This window comes from Salvelinus alpinus, chromosome 12, assembly GCF_045679555.1.
Source record: "Salvelinus alpinus chromosome 12, SLU_Salpinus.1, whole genome shotgun sequence".
Lineage (NCBI taxonomy): Eukaryota > Metazoa > Chordata > Actinopteri > Salmoniformes > Salmonidae > Salvelinus > Salvelinus alpinus.
Window position 1 is genome coordinate 39,869,876 of NC_092097.1, and position 15,140 is coordinate 39,885,015.

The 15,140-nt window shown below is 44.0% G+C and overlaps 1 protein-coding gene across 5 annotated transcripts in view; it reads left to right on the forward strand.

The window, feature by feature from the left end:
• Positions 1 to 532: 532 nt before the first annotated feature.
• The window catches only part of LOC139536070 (plasma membrane calcium-transporting ATPase 1-like), a 158,551-nt gene continuing 143,943 nt past the window's right edge, over positions 533 to 15,140 (forward strand). For 2 of the 5 annotated variants that reach the window (XM_071336200.1, XM_071336202.1), the window contains exon 1: positions 651 to 1,522. The gene's annotated coding sequence lies outside the window, so the exon portion shown is untranslated. Of the gene's footprint in view, positions 1,523 to 15,140 lie in introns of all 5 variants that reach the window. The other 3 variants (XM_071336199.1, XM_071336201.1, XM_071336203.1) reach the window with 2 other exon arrangements.

Here is a 15,140-nt window from a genome sequence, read left to right on the forward strand (position 1 = left end):
GCTTGGGGACAATAGTCACAAGAGTTACTTACACATGTCAGAGCAAAAACAAAGCCATGAGGTTGAAGGGATTGTCTATAGAGCTCCGAGACAGGATTGTGTCAAGGCACAGATGGGGAAGGGTACCAAAACATTTCTGCAGCATACTTTAGTTTATTTTGTAAATATTTTCTTAACTCTATTTTCTTAAAACTGCATTGTTGGCTAAGGGCTTGTAAGGAAGCATTTCACGGTAAGGTCTCCACCTGTCCTATTCGGGCATGTAACAAATTACATTTGGTTTGATTGAAGATATAATCCTTAATTTTAACAATAACAAAGCGGACACCCCGCCTCTGTTTTGGTAGACATCCGAGGGATGGTTCTGTTGAAAATGTAACCACTCTCACATTCATAGACAGAGCTATGGATGCAAGGACTGATGATGTCAAAATGATAGTTTCAACAATGTTTTTCGGCTACAAACATTGGAGTAAAACAAGCTTATATTTGGGGTTCTAATGGGGTACGACAGTTGAACTAAACTCATGAGGCATTCATGAATTATATTATTCAAGAATCAATGGGTATATGTCATGCCTTAATAAATCCAAAAATGTATTTAGCAACTAAGGATTCTAGCTATAAATGGGTAATCCCGAGCTGGTCCATCCCTCTCTTTCTTTCTCTCCCCGGCGACGCTCGCTCCAGACACTGCTGTATCCCTCTCGTTTTTCCAGCCACGGAAATCGGTGAACCGATCGGTGCGCTCTGATTTTTCAGTTGTCTGGGGATAGGTCGCGTTTATCTGTACGTTTACCGCGGATGTACGTGAACCCGGAACCAACTCACAATTTAGACAAAACAAGAAACCTCGCTAAGTGAATCTATTGGGTCTGCTGCTGTGCGTTCGAACCGAGCAGATCCTTCTTCTGTGCGATCATTTCCTCCTATTTGTAGAGGAAGGGTGTTATGGGGTGTTAGTTTTCGAAGTGAAATCTCAGAAGTTGGTTTACTTTCGGGACTCGTAACGTGTTGCTCTAGTTTAGCATGTACTTAATGTAGAGTTACTGAAATCTAAAACAAATCTGTAAAGTGCCGCGATCAAGCCCATCACTGTGTAATGTCACAGTTGTCAAATTGGAGCCCAGATGGGGAACAAAACAAAACAAAACCGTAGGCTATAGCTCGCACTTCTACGGATCAATCCAGCACGCACATTTATGCCAAATAACGCATAGGGGCAAATCCATCTCTCACGGATTTCTCTCTCCATCTCAACTGCATAATATAGCCAATAATTTAGTTTTTTTGTTTTGTTTTTCTATGTCAAACTGTAGGCTAGGCTACTCACTGAAAGACCTTTTGCAATACCCAGCTCTGACCGAAGCGGAAGAGGACAGTTTTTTTCTGTCTGAGATACGGGACACTGGATTTACCAGCTGGTGGAGACAGTGACTGTGTGTTAGTGAGGTGAGCTGAGCAAAGGAAATGAGCGCTCACTGAGACCATCTCCTGCCGTCTGACTACCCTCAGCATCCGGGTAAGGACTGTGAATGAATGAATGAATGAATGAATGGTTGCGTGTGTTTTGTATTGGCTTTATCAAGTCAACAAATTGCCTGTTGTCTGCAGAGCTAGTCCTACTTGGGTGAGAACATAATAATCAAGTTTCAATAAACAATCCTCCCAGTTTGATAATAAACACAGATGTTTTCTAGGTGGGAACAGCTGTTGATTAGCCGCATTCTTTTTTCATTTCTCCAAACCTAACTGCTGTGTAATAGGGGGAGATTTAGCGTGTTTAGACATATAGTCTGTCCTTCACCAAAGAGTGTTTGTCGTTTCTCTCATGTTAGAAATACATTACTGTACATGTGAAGAAGCATTTAATGCGACCCTGGGTTTATCCTATAGTTTTAATCGTGGGACATGTCACTGACAGCAATGCGCATCTGTCATCGGCGTAGCCCAAAGCCCAGCAGATGGCGATATTGAGTCGTTTCATCTTACCACCCAAAGGGAATCCATGCAGCCGGCCATACACTCATATCTCCTCTGAGCCGGTTTATACATAAAACATTCTCCATTCAGGCTGCAAAACCATACATTTCCTCCTTAACTCGATTTAATAGGAGAAGGTGGGGGAAAAAAACATTCAGCCAATCAGACCAGGGGTGAAAAAACAGTCTACTGTAACCTGATTCACTGAACACAGTACACAAAATCCGGGACTAGCATTAGCCACTGTAGCATGGTGGTGGAAAATCGTGTTTAATAAAGTAAGCATATTTTTCCCACTTTCTTTCCATATAGCGAATTAAGGAGCAAATTGAATCCTTTGCAGCCTGAATGGAGAATGTTTTATTAACGAACCGGGCCAATGGGGGATACCAGTGTATAGCCAGCTGCATGGATTCCCTTTGGATGGTAAAATGAAACGACACTATATCGCTATCTCCCGGCCTTTGGGATATAATCAGGGGCCATCTCGTGTGTGTGTGTGTGTGTGCACGAGCGTTTGCTTGTATGTGTATGTGTCTCTGCATTACTGGCTATGCAGGTTTAGCTTAATCGAGTGGTTATTTTTCCTAGTTCAGATTCTACATTTCATGTGTAGTGAATGGCTGTGCTTGTTGACTGAAAAACATAATGTAAGGTTTTAGCTTAAGCTTAGAAAGAGGAGAGACAACCTCTGTTAAGTAATAAGTGCTTTGAAAAGTCAACCCTTCTTACATCATGTCAAGGGATGTAATCAGGTCTCTTCTCATCTCCTCCTCTCCTCCCTTCGCACTCCTCTTTCTGGGTGTGTTCTCGCGCTAGTGCTTTTCTACAGAGAAGGGAGACCCCGCAATATCTGCTCTTGACGACTTTTCAGATTGTGTGACCTCTAAAGGAGGGCATCTGGCTGTTATTTTCCCCCTGCTGTTATTTTCCCCGCCAAGGGCAGGGCCACGGCTATTATTGCTGTATTATTGTCACCGGAACATTCAGGTGGATCTCCCTCAGGCACAGCAACACGCACAAGCTTTAAAGCTGGCTTTTATCCCCGTAGATAGACACAGTCCCCTTCACTTTAGACTAGGTGTGACTGCTGCAGTGAACTGAAAATGTATAATCTTACTGTAGGCGTGATACAGAGGAGGCTGGTGGGAGGAAATATAGGAGGACATGCTCATTGTAATGGCTGGAATGGAATAAATGGAACGGTATCAAACCTATGGAAACCACATATTAGACTCTGTTCCAATAATTCCATACCAGCCATTATAATGAGCCCATCCTCCTATAGCGTCTCCCACCAGCCTCCTCTGGTTATATTTCACACCTTCATCCTTCCCCTGGCTAAGCAATGGGGAACAGCCTCACTGATATACATTTTTTGCATATTTAAGTTATTGAGTACTATGTAAGCTGTGTTTAATGCTGTAAAAACATGATATAGCATAGTCTGTTACAGGTGTTATATAATCTGTAACTATACCGTTACAGTGGGACAGCCTTATACTGTGCCATAATTGCAGTGTCTCTCATTCATCTCTTTAACTGAGAGAATATTAATTGTCATGTCTGTTAGCTTGATCAATATGACACAACCTGATCAATAAGAGTCAAGGACACTGCATACATGCAGAGTGCTTTGTGTGTCTGTCTGTCTGTCTGTTGATTTACTGGGTATTCTCATCTTGGACAACTGTCAGAACACAGCCGCTAACCTCTTAAGCGTATTTCGGCCCTCTGCTAAAGGGTCTCAACCTTTGTGGCTAAATGTAATTGCGGGTTGCTGGTTCAAGACGCAATCAGAAATCCATCGTACTCCAGACAGAACAGAAACTGGTGCTGTCAGCTTTTCAGTGGACCATGTGTTTTTATATATACAGTGGGGAGAACAAGTATTTGATACACTGCCAATTTTGCAGGTTTTCCTACTTACAAAGCATGTAGAGGTCTGTCATTTTTATCATAGGTACACTTCAACTGTGAGAGACGGAATCTAAAACAAAAATCCAGAAAATCACATTGTATGATTATTAAGTAATTCATTTGCATTTTATTGCATGACATAAGTATTTGATACATCAGAAAAGCAGAACTTAATATTTGGTACAGAAACCTTTGTTTGCAATTACAGAGATCATACGTTTCCTGTAGTTCTTGACCAGGTTTACACACACTGCAAGGATTTTGGCCCACTACTCCATACAGACCTTCTCCAGATCCTTCAGGTTTCGGGGCTGTCGCTGGGCAATACGGACTTTCAGCTCCCTCCAAAGATTTTCTATTGGGTTCAGGTCTGGAGACTGGCTAGGCCCCTCCGACCTTGAGATGCTTCTTACGGAGCCACTCCTTAGTTGCCCTGGCTGTGTGTTTCGGGTCGTTGTCATGCTGGAAGACCCAGCCACGACCCCATCTTCAATGCTCTTACTGAGGGAAGGAGGTTGTTGGCCAAGATCTCGCGACACATGGCCCCATCCATCTTCCCCTCAATACGGTGCAGTCGTCCTGTCCCCTTTGTCATGCAATAAAATGCAAATTAATTACTTAAAAATCATACAATGTGATTTTCTGGATTTTTGTTTTAGATTCCGTCTCTCACAGTTGAAGTGTACCTATGATAAAAATTACAGACCTCTACATGCTTTGTAAGTAGGAAAACCTGCAAAATCGGCAGTGTATCAAATACTTGTTCTCCCCACTGTATATATATATATATATATATGAAGGTGCAGCGTTCTAAGGCACTGCATGTCAGTGTAACAGGCGTCACTGCAGTCCCTGGTTCGAATCCAGGCTGTATCACATCCGTCCGTGATTGGGAGTCCCATAGGCGCGCACAATTGGCCCAGCATCGTCTGGGTTTGGCGGGGGTAGGCCGTTATTGTAAATACAAATTTTTTCTTAACTGACTTGCCTAGTTAAAGAAAGGTTCAATTAAATAAAAACAATATAGACATCTGTACAGTACCAGTCAAAGGTTTGGATACACCTACTCATTCAGGAGTTTGTCTTTATTTCTACTATTTTCTACATTGTATAATAATAGTGAAGACATCAAAACTATGAAATAACACATATGGAATCATGTAGTAACCAAAAAAGTGTTAACCAAATCAAAATATATTTTAGATTCTTCAAAGTAGCCACCCTTTGCCTTGACGACACCTTGGCATTCTCTCAACCAGCTTCATGAGGAATGCTTTTCCAACAGTCTTGAAGGAGTTCCCACATATGCTGAGCACTTGTTTTGCTGGTTTTCCTTCACTCTGCAGTCCAACTCATCCCAAACCATCTCAATTGGGTTGAGGTTGGGTGATTGTGGAGGCCAGGTCATCTGATGCAGCACTCCATCACTTTCCTCCTTTGTCAAATAGGCCTTACACAGCCTGGAGGTGTTTTGGGTCATTATCATGTTAAAAAACAAATGATAGTCGCATTAAGAGCAAACCAGATGGGATGGCATATCGCTGCAGAATGCTGGTTAGGTGTGCCTTGAATTCTAAATAAATCACAGATAGTGTCACCAGCAAAGCACCATCACACCTCCTCCTCCATGCTTCACGGTGTGAACCACACATGTGGAGATCATCTGTTCACCTACTCCGTGTCTCACAAAGACACAGCGGTTTGAACCAAAAATCACAAATTTGGACTCATTAGACGAAAGGACAGATTTCCACCAGTCTAATGTCCATTGCTCGTGTTTCTTGCCCCAAGCAAGTCTTCTTATTATTGGTGTCCATTAGTAGTGGTTTCTTTGCAGAAATTTGAACAATTTGACCATGAAGGCCTGATTCAAGCAGTCTCCTCTGAACAGTTGTGTCTGTTACTTGAACTCTGAACCATTTTGGGCTGCAATCTGAGGTGCAGTTAATTTCAGATTTTCTGAGGCTGGTAACTCTAATGAACTTCTCCTCTGCAGCAGAGGTAACTCTGGTCTTCCTTTCCTGTGTTGGTCCTCATGAGCGCCAGTTTCATCATAGCGCTTGATGGTTTTTGCAACTGCACTTGAAGAAACTTTCAAAGTTCTTGAAATTTTCCAGATTGACTGACCTTCATGTATTAAAATAATGATGGACCGTCATTTATTTTTGCTTATTTGAGCTGTTCTTGTCATAATATGGCCTTGGTCTTTTACCAAATAGGGCTATCTTCTGTATACCAACCCTACCTTGTCACAACACAACAGATTGGCTGAAACGCATTAAGAAATAAACAAATTTCACAAATTCACTTTTAAAGAAGGAACACTTGTTAATTGAAATACATTCCAAGTGACTACTCATGAAGCTGGTTGAGAGAATGCCAAGCGTGTGCAAAGCTGTCATCAAGGCAAAGGGTGGCGACTTTGAAGAATCTCAAATATAAAAGATATTTAGATTATTATTCCATGTGTTATTTCATAGTTTTGATGTCTTCACTATTATTCTGCAATAAAGAAAATAGTAAAAATGAAGAAAAACCTTTGAATGAGTAGGTGTGTCCAAACTTTTGACTGTGTGTGGTATGTATACTATATATATGTGTGTATGTATACTATATACAGTTGAAGTCGGAAGTTTACATACACTTAGGTTGGAGTCATTAAAACTCGTTTTTCAACCACTCCACAAATTTCTTGTTCACAAACTATAGTTTTGGCAAGTCGGTCAGGACATCTACTATGTGCATGACACAAGTATTTTTTTCCAACAATTGTTTACAGACAGATTATTTCACTTATAATTCACTGTATCACAATTCCAGTGGTTCAGAAGTTTACATACACTAAATTGACTGTGCCTTTAAATAGCTTGGAAAATTCCAGAAAATGATGTCATGGCTTTAGAAGCTTCTGATAGGCTAATTGACATCAATTGAGTCATTTGGAGGTGTACCTGTGGATGTATTTCAAGGCCTACCTTCAAACTCAGTGCCTCTTTGCATGACATCATGGGAAAATCCAAATTAATCAGCCAAGACCTCAGAAAAAAAATTGTAGACCTCCACAAGTCTGGTTCATCCTTGGGAGCAATTTCCAAACGCCTGAAGGTACCATGATTATCTGTACAAACAATAGTACGTCTGTATAAACACCATTGGACCACGCAGCCGTCATACCGCTCAGGAAGAAGATGCGTTCTGTCTCCTATAGATGAACGTACTTTTGTGTGAAAAGTGCAAATCAATCCCAGAGCAACAGCAAAGGACCTTGTGAAGATGCTGGAGGAAACGGGTACAAAAGTATCTATACCCACAGTAAAACGAGTCCTATATCGACATAACCTGAAAGGCCGCTCAGCAAGGAAGAAGCCACTGCTACAAAACCGCCATTAAAAAGCCAGACTACGGTTTGCAACTGCACATGGTGACAAAGATCGTACTTTTTGGAGAAATGTCCTCTGGTCTGATGAAACAAAAATAGAACCGTTTGGCCATAATATACATCGTTATGTTTGGAGGAAAAATGGGGTTGCTTGCAAGCTGAAGAACACCATCCCAACCGTGAAGCACGGGGGTGTCAGCATCATGTTGTGGGGGATGCTTTGCTGCAGGAGGGACTGGTGCACTTCACAAAATACATGGCATCATAAGGAAGGACAATTATGTGGATATATTGAAGCAACATCTCAAGACATCAGTCAGGAAGTTAAAGCTTGGTGGCAAATGGGTCTTCCAAGTGGACAATGACCCCAAGCATACTTCCAAAGTTGTGGCAAAATGGCTTAAGGACAACAAAATCAAGGTATTGGAGGGGCCATCACAAAGCCCTGACCTCAATCCCATAGAAAATTTGGCGGCAGAACTGAAAACGCATGTGCGAGCAGGGAGGCCGACAAACCTGACTCAGTTACACCAGCTCTGTCAGGAGGAATGGGCCAAAATTCACCCAACATATTGTGGGAAGCTTGTGGAAGGCTACCTGAAACGTTTGACCCAAGTTAAACAATTTAAAGGCAATGCTTCCAAATACTAATTGTGTGTATGTAAACTTCTGACCCACTGGGAATGTGATGAAAGAAATAAATGCTGAAATAAATCATTCTCTCCTCTATTATTCTGACATTTCACATTCTTAAAATAAAGTGGTGATCCTAACTGACCTAAAACAGGGAATTTTTATTAGGATTAAATGTCAGGAATTGTGAAAAACTGAGTTTTTAAATGTATTTGTTTAAGGTGTATGTAAACTTCCGACTTCAACTGTGTGTGTGTACACACACACACAACCCTGTCATACTGAGCACTCTGAGTTAGGTGGTGTGTATTGCGGTATTTGGTGTGTATTTTCATCTAATCAAATCAAACTTTATTTGCCACATGCACCGAGTACAACAAGTGTAGACTTTACCTTGAAATGCTTACTTACAAGCCTTAACCATCAGTGCAGTTCAAGAAGAAGAACATATTTTCCAAGTAGGCTAAAATAAAAAGTAGTAATAAAAAGTAACACAATAAAGAGGCTATATATAGGGGGAACCGGTACTGAATCAGTGTGCAGGGGTACAGTCTAGTTGAGGTAATCTGTACATGTAGGTGGGGGCAAAGTGACTATGCAAGGTAACAAGCAAACAGCGAAATAGCAGCAGTGTACAGGGGGGGGGGGGTCAAATAACTTTGCTCTCCTGTACCGCTTGCCGTGCTGTAGCAGAGAATCATAAAACACGGGACGAGATGTTAAAACTGTCCATTGTGCCAATAGATGGTATGCACTCACATGAGATTTGCCGTGATGTTGACAGAGTGGCATGGGAGGTTTATTTCTTAGACTGGGTTAAGATGTAAATTTTGGGACACATCCTCAGTAGTGTGCCTTCGAATCAGTGGGTGTTTCGGCCTTTAATCACTAAACACCCTCATCAAAGGTGGCCAGCTAAAGGGTGATCAAGCCTTAGCTTGTGTCCCATGCCCAATTAAGATTTCCCATGGGACTATGCAAGGCGTGGGCGTCCTCTTCCCTGAGCTAGCCCTACAGCTGACCGCATACCTCATATGCCCTCCTCAAGTTGGAGGGATCTGAATTGGGTTCTCAGGTGGGGGTGGGGGGGTCATGAAGTTATAGCCCAGCAAGGGTCCTTCCGTTTGATCCAGATCCACTGGCTGCCTCTTTCAGCTGCTTGAGAAACTGCTCTGACGGTCTGCCGCAGAGCCTGTCCATGGATTCCAAGTTCTTTCAGCAACCTGATGGTGGAAGAAGCCACGAATCCTCTGCATCCCACTTCAACTGGCCAGACTTTTGCATTCCAGCCACGCTGAGTTGCGTCTGCTGCCAACTCTGTGTAACGCAGTTTCTTACGCTCATAGCCCTCTTCCACAGAGTTTTCCCACGGGACAGTGAGCTCCATGATGTACACAGCCTTTCGTGAAGGGGACCAGAGTACCATGTCTGGCCTAAGGTTGGTAGAAGCAATCTCAGGTGGAAAAATGAGTTGCTGGCCAATGTCGACAAGCATCTTCCAGTCCCGGGCCATGCCTAGGTGTCCAGTTTCTGGCTTTGTAGGAGGAACGCTTTGGCCTTTTCTGTCCCTCCCGGATGAATGTTGTTGTTTTGACGGGATTGCTTGTTTTTGGAGGTAATGAATTGGTTGCACTCCTCTTGGTCTCAAGTGCTGCAGCCAGGCTCTTGAGGACCTGATTGTGCCACCAGGTGTAGCGGCCTTGTGAGAGGCTGGTCTTGCAACCTGTCATTATATGCCTGAGAGTCGCTGGAGCTGGGCAGAGGGGGCAGGTCGGGTCCTCGCCATACCATTGATGTAGGTTTTTTGGTGATGGAAGCACATCATATACAGCTCTTATGATGAAGCTGATGTTGCTTGCCTCCATTTGCCAAAGCTCACTCCAGTTGATCTTTCTCCTCTCCAGGCCTTCCCACTGCGTCCATTGCCCTTGTTTAGCAAGAGAGACAGCCTTTGCACTTCTTGCAGTCTCCTCCTGTCTGCGCACCTCCTCGACCACCAGCTTCCTGCGTTCAGATGTTGTTGCCTTATGGAACGTTGGTTTGCTTGCTGCCAGGCCAAAGTCTCCTCTTCCATGCTGGATATTCCCCACAATGTCTTGGTGTCTCAAGGCTGATGTTGCTTGCTGCACAGCATTGGATGATGTCCATTTCCGTCCAGTTTGTAGGGGAGGTGCAGCCTTGCTAATGGCCTGGTCTTTGGAGTCCTTCAATGTCATCTGAAGTCTTACTTTAGAGCACTTGTACTCCTCCGTTAGACTTGTAAGAGGTAGTTCAAGGACCCCTTTGCCATAGAGGCCGATGTTACTCAGGCATCGTGGGACACCCAGCCATTTCTTCACGTATGAGGTAATGGTTCCCTCCATCTTCTCCACTGTTGTTATTGGGACCTCATAGATGGTGAGTGGCCACATTACCCGGGGGAGAAGTCCAAACTGTAGGCACCAAAGCTTGAGCTTCCCAGGCAGTAGGGTCTTGTTGATGTTCTCAAGACCGTCGGCGATGTCCTGTCTTACTTGCTGCACTTGATCTTTATCCCGGAGGCTTTCGTTGTACCATCTACCCAGGCTCTTGACGGGTTGCTCAGACACCGTTGGTATCGGGTCATCTCCAATGCAGAACCTCACATCTTTAAGCTGTCCCTTGACTATGGAGATGCTTCGAGATTTGCTTGGCTTGATTTTCATCCGGGCCCACTTGATGTTATCCTGCAGTTTTGCAAGTAGCCGCCTGGTGCATGCTGCAGTGGTGGTCAGTGTAGTCATGTCATCCATGTATGCTCGGATAGGTAGGAGACGGAGCCCTTCCTTAGTTCTCTCACCGCCGACCACCCATCTCGATGCCCTGATGATGACTTCCATGGCCATAGTGAAGGCCAGAGGTGAAATTGTACAGCCTGCCATTATGCCCACTTCCAAGCGCTGCCATGTTGTTGTGAAGTCAGGTGTTGTGAAACACAATTGCAGGTCTTGGAAATAGGCCTTTACCAGTGTAGTGATGGGTTCTGGTACGTGGAAAAAGTTGAAGGATTCCCAGAGGAGTTTATGGGGAACTGAGCCAAAGGCATTGGCCAGGTCGAGGAAGATGACATAGAAGTCTCTCTTGTCTTTCTTAGCTGTTTGGATCTGGTGCCAAATCATACTAGTATGTTCCAGGCAACCAGAGAAACCAGGAATGCCTGCTTTCTGTACAGATGTATCAATGTACTTGTTCCTTTCCAGGTAAGTGGACAGCCTCTGTGCTATTATACTGAAAAAGATCTTCCCTTCGACGTTGAGAAGGGAGATTGGTCGGAATTGACTGATGTCTGTCGCATCCTTCTCTTTCGGGAATAGCACACCACCAGCCCTTCGCCATGCCTTTGGTATTATTTCCTTCTGCCACACTATCCTCATGAGCCTCCAAAGAAAGCGTAGAACATCCGGGGCGTTCTTGTAGAGCTTATATGGTACTCCATTAGGCCCAGGAGCCGAGGCCGCTCTTGCTCGTCGGACAACGTTCTCTACTTCCTTCCATTTTGGAGGGTCAGTGTCCAGATTGAATTCTGGTGGTTGAATAGGTGGGATGTCATGTGGGATGATTATCTGCTCATGCCTTTTCGTGTCCTGGTGGACCTTTTCCAGATGTTCTTCCAGTTCTGGCTTTGGAGTTTTTAGGATTCCACACTTTTCCTTTGCGAAGAGGTCTTTGACAAACCTAAAGGGGTTTTTATAGAACCGTGTTCTTGAGTGTTCCTTCTTCCTACGAAGTTTCCTTAAGTTTTCCGCTCTTCGCAAGGTTGCCAGCCGACATTTGATGTCTGCTTGGAGTAGCATGAGACCTTCTCTCTCTGCATCAGAGGCCTTCTTCCACTGCTTTCTCAGCTGCCTTCTCTCTCTGACAAGTATCTCGATCTCTTGCTGCCTCCTAGATTTGGCTGGCGCGGGTGGTGTCTTGCCACTTCTCCTTTCGTTTACTCCAAAGCGCTCTTCTCCGTAGTGGTAGATAATGTCTCCCATCCTTTCAAGCTTTTTCTCTGCTGTTCCTACCTGTTGTTCCAAGATTTTTGTCAGGTCGTTGTTGATTGTTTCCCACTCTCTCTTTTCAACAGCTTTGGGCCACTTCACACTCGGTCTGTGCCCTTTGACCTTTTCCTCTTTTAGAGGTCTCTGTGGTTGGGTGAGTTCATCCACCGGCATTTCTGTGCTTGTGTTATCCTCTGTTACAGGGGTGCTGATGCTCTGCGAACTTTGGTTTGCGTCCCGTCGCTGTGCTTCATTTGACTGATTTGACTGGCTGCTTCGTAAGAAGTACTGGTCAATGCGAGGTCCCTGTCTCTGCTCTACCAAGCACCTTTTCCTCCCTTGATGGATCCTTAACCCCCTTGCCGATGTTACTCTCTCCCAACCACAGCTGCACACCTGAAGTGTGTGTCCTGCTGCTGTTATGGTTGTCTCATGTGCTGTGTTCCTACTCGTAGTCATTTCCATTCCTGGGTCCGTAGCCGTGTGATCAGTCATTGAGCCATCTTGCGCCCCAGCTCTCGCAGGCTCCAGGGGTATGTTCCTTTGTTGACTTTCAGTAGCACTTAGCGGGTGTCTCCAACATACTGAAGCAGCGTCGGAGACTGCCAACATGGGTAGCTAGCCCATTACAGCCCCATTGGGGTCTATTCCCTCCGGTCAGCTGTCTCTCCAAGCTGTCACACAGACTTTCCTATGTTGTCAGCTGTCCTTTCACAGCAGTCACTGGACAAGTCCAGATAATCAGAATCATAAAACACGGGACGAGATGTTAAAACTGTCCATTGTGCCAATAGATGGTATGCACTCACGTGAGAGAAAACAGTCAGACAATTTTATGGGCTTTCCTCTGACACAGCCTATTATATAGGTCCTGGATTGCAGGAAGCTTGGTCCCAGTGATGTACTGGGCCGTTTGAACTATCCCCTGTAGCGCCTTACGGTCAGATGCCGAGCAGTTGCCATACCAGGCGGTGATGCAACCGGTTAGGATGCCCTCGATGGTGCCGCTGTAGAACCTTTTGAGGTTCTGGGGGCCCATGCCAAATATTTTCAGTCTCCTGAGGAGGGAAAGGGGTTGTCGTGCCATCTTCACGACTGTCTTGGTATGTTTTGACCGTGATAGTTCGTTGGTAATGTGGACACCAAGGAACTTGAAACTCTCGACCCGCTCCACTACAGCCCCGTCGATGTGAATGGGGGCCTATTTGGCCTGCCTTTTCCTGTAGTCCACGATCAGCTCCTTTGTCTTGCTCACATTGAGGGAGAGGTTGTTGTCCTGGCACCACACTGCCAGTTCTCTGACCACCTCCCTATAGGCCGTCTCATCGTTGTCGGTAATCAGGCCTACCACTGTTGTGTCGTCAGCAAACTTAATGATGGTGTTGGAGTCGTGTTTGGCCACACAGTCCTGGGTTAACAGGGAGTACGGAGGGGACTAAGTACACATCCCTGAGGGGCCCCAGTGTTAAGGATCAGCATGGCAGACGTGTTGTTGCCTACTCTTACCACCTGGTGCGGCCCGTCAGGAAGTCCAGGATCCAGTTGCAGAGGGAGGTGTTTAGTCCCAGAGTCCTTAGCTTAGTGATGAGCTTCGTGGGCACTATGGTGTTGAACGCTGAGCTGTAGTCGATGAACAGCATTCTCACATAGGTGTTCATTTTCTCCAGGTGAGAAAGGGCGGTGTGGAGAGTGATTGAGATTGCGTCATCTGTGGATATGTTTGGGCGATATGCAAATTAGAATGGGTTTAGGGTGTCCGGGAGGATGCTGTTGATGTGGTAGTTGGTGTGTATTGTGGTAGTTGGTGTGTACTGTATTGTGTAGGGCTCGACGCAACTAACAAAATATTTGTCGACCAGGAGTCATCTGGTCTTTCGACCAATTGATTGGTCGACATTTTGAAATGTGTATTTTTCCCTATATGTGACCCGTTTCAGGAAACTAGGCGTATATTGTGGGTCACTACTTCACATGAGAGCCGTTTGAACGTAAACGTTTATTTTTTCATCAAAATGCGTTTTTCATGTACCTTAAAAACAAACATCTATGCCATCTGTAAATATGAATATTATTGTTAAATTACGAGCATAGTTGGTTTAGCCACAGAAAAAGTGAGGAACCTTCCCACTATCCGTGATTGGCTGAGGTAATGAGTGGGCAGGACGTGCCGAGAGATGAGTTTGGACTGGTCTGCCTTATAGCACGCTTCTGTCTATTTGAGCTGGTCAATTTGTCTAGGTAATCCTGTCTAATGCGGCTTTTTTAAATGTATTTCTTAGTAAAACTGCATAAGTGTTGCTCTCCACTTTCTGGAGGACCGTGTTTTGAAATCAATGAAATTCAAGTATGATAGCTAAGGAGATGGAGAAAACACCTGTCTCTAGATTGCATCTTCAAACTAAGGGCAACCATGGCATCCGACAGGAGACGCGTCCATCCATGATGTATACGGGTAAGATAGTCTAGCTAACCTCATTTTCAGATATTACACGTTTCTAATTTTGACAGAAAATTATTTCATTTGTATTTAACTTCTTATGGCTGCAATCCCGCTAACGGGATGATATGACAACAGCCAGTCGAAGTGCACGGCGCCAAATTCAAAAAACAGAAATCTAATAATTAAAATTCCTCAAACATACATGTGTCTTATACCATTTTAAAGGTAATCTTGTTGTTAATCCCACCAACGTGTCCGATTTCAAATATGCTTTTCAGCGAAAGCACTACAAACGATTATGTTAGGTCACACCAAACCACAATAAGCACAGCCATTTTTCCAGCGAAAGATAGCTTTCACAAAAAGCAGAAATATAGCTAAAATTAATTACTAACCTTTGATGATCTTCATCAGATGACACTCATAGGACTTCATGTTACACAATACATGCATGTTTTGTTTGATAAAGTTTATATTTATATAAAAAAATCAGAGTTTACATTGGCGCGTTACATTCACTAGTTCCAAAAACATCCAGTGATAGTGCATAGCCATATCGTTTCAACAGAAATACTCATCATAAATGTAGATGATAATACAAGTTAGACACATGGAATTATATATATACCTCTCCTTAATGCAACCGCTGTGTCAGATTTCAAAAAAAACTTTACGAAAAAAGCAAACCATGCAATCTGAGACGGAGCTCAGAACAATAGTAAAATTAGCCGCCATGTTGGAGTTAACAGAAACCAGAAAATACATGATTAATGTTTCCTTACCT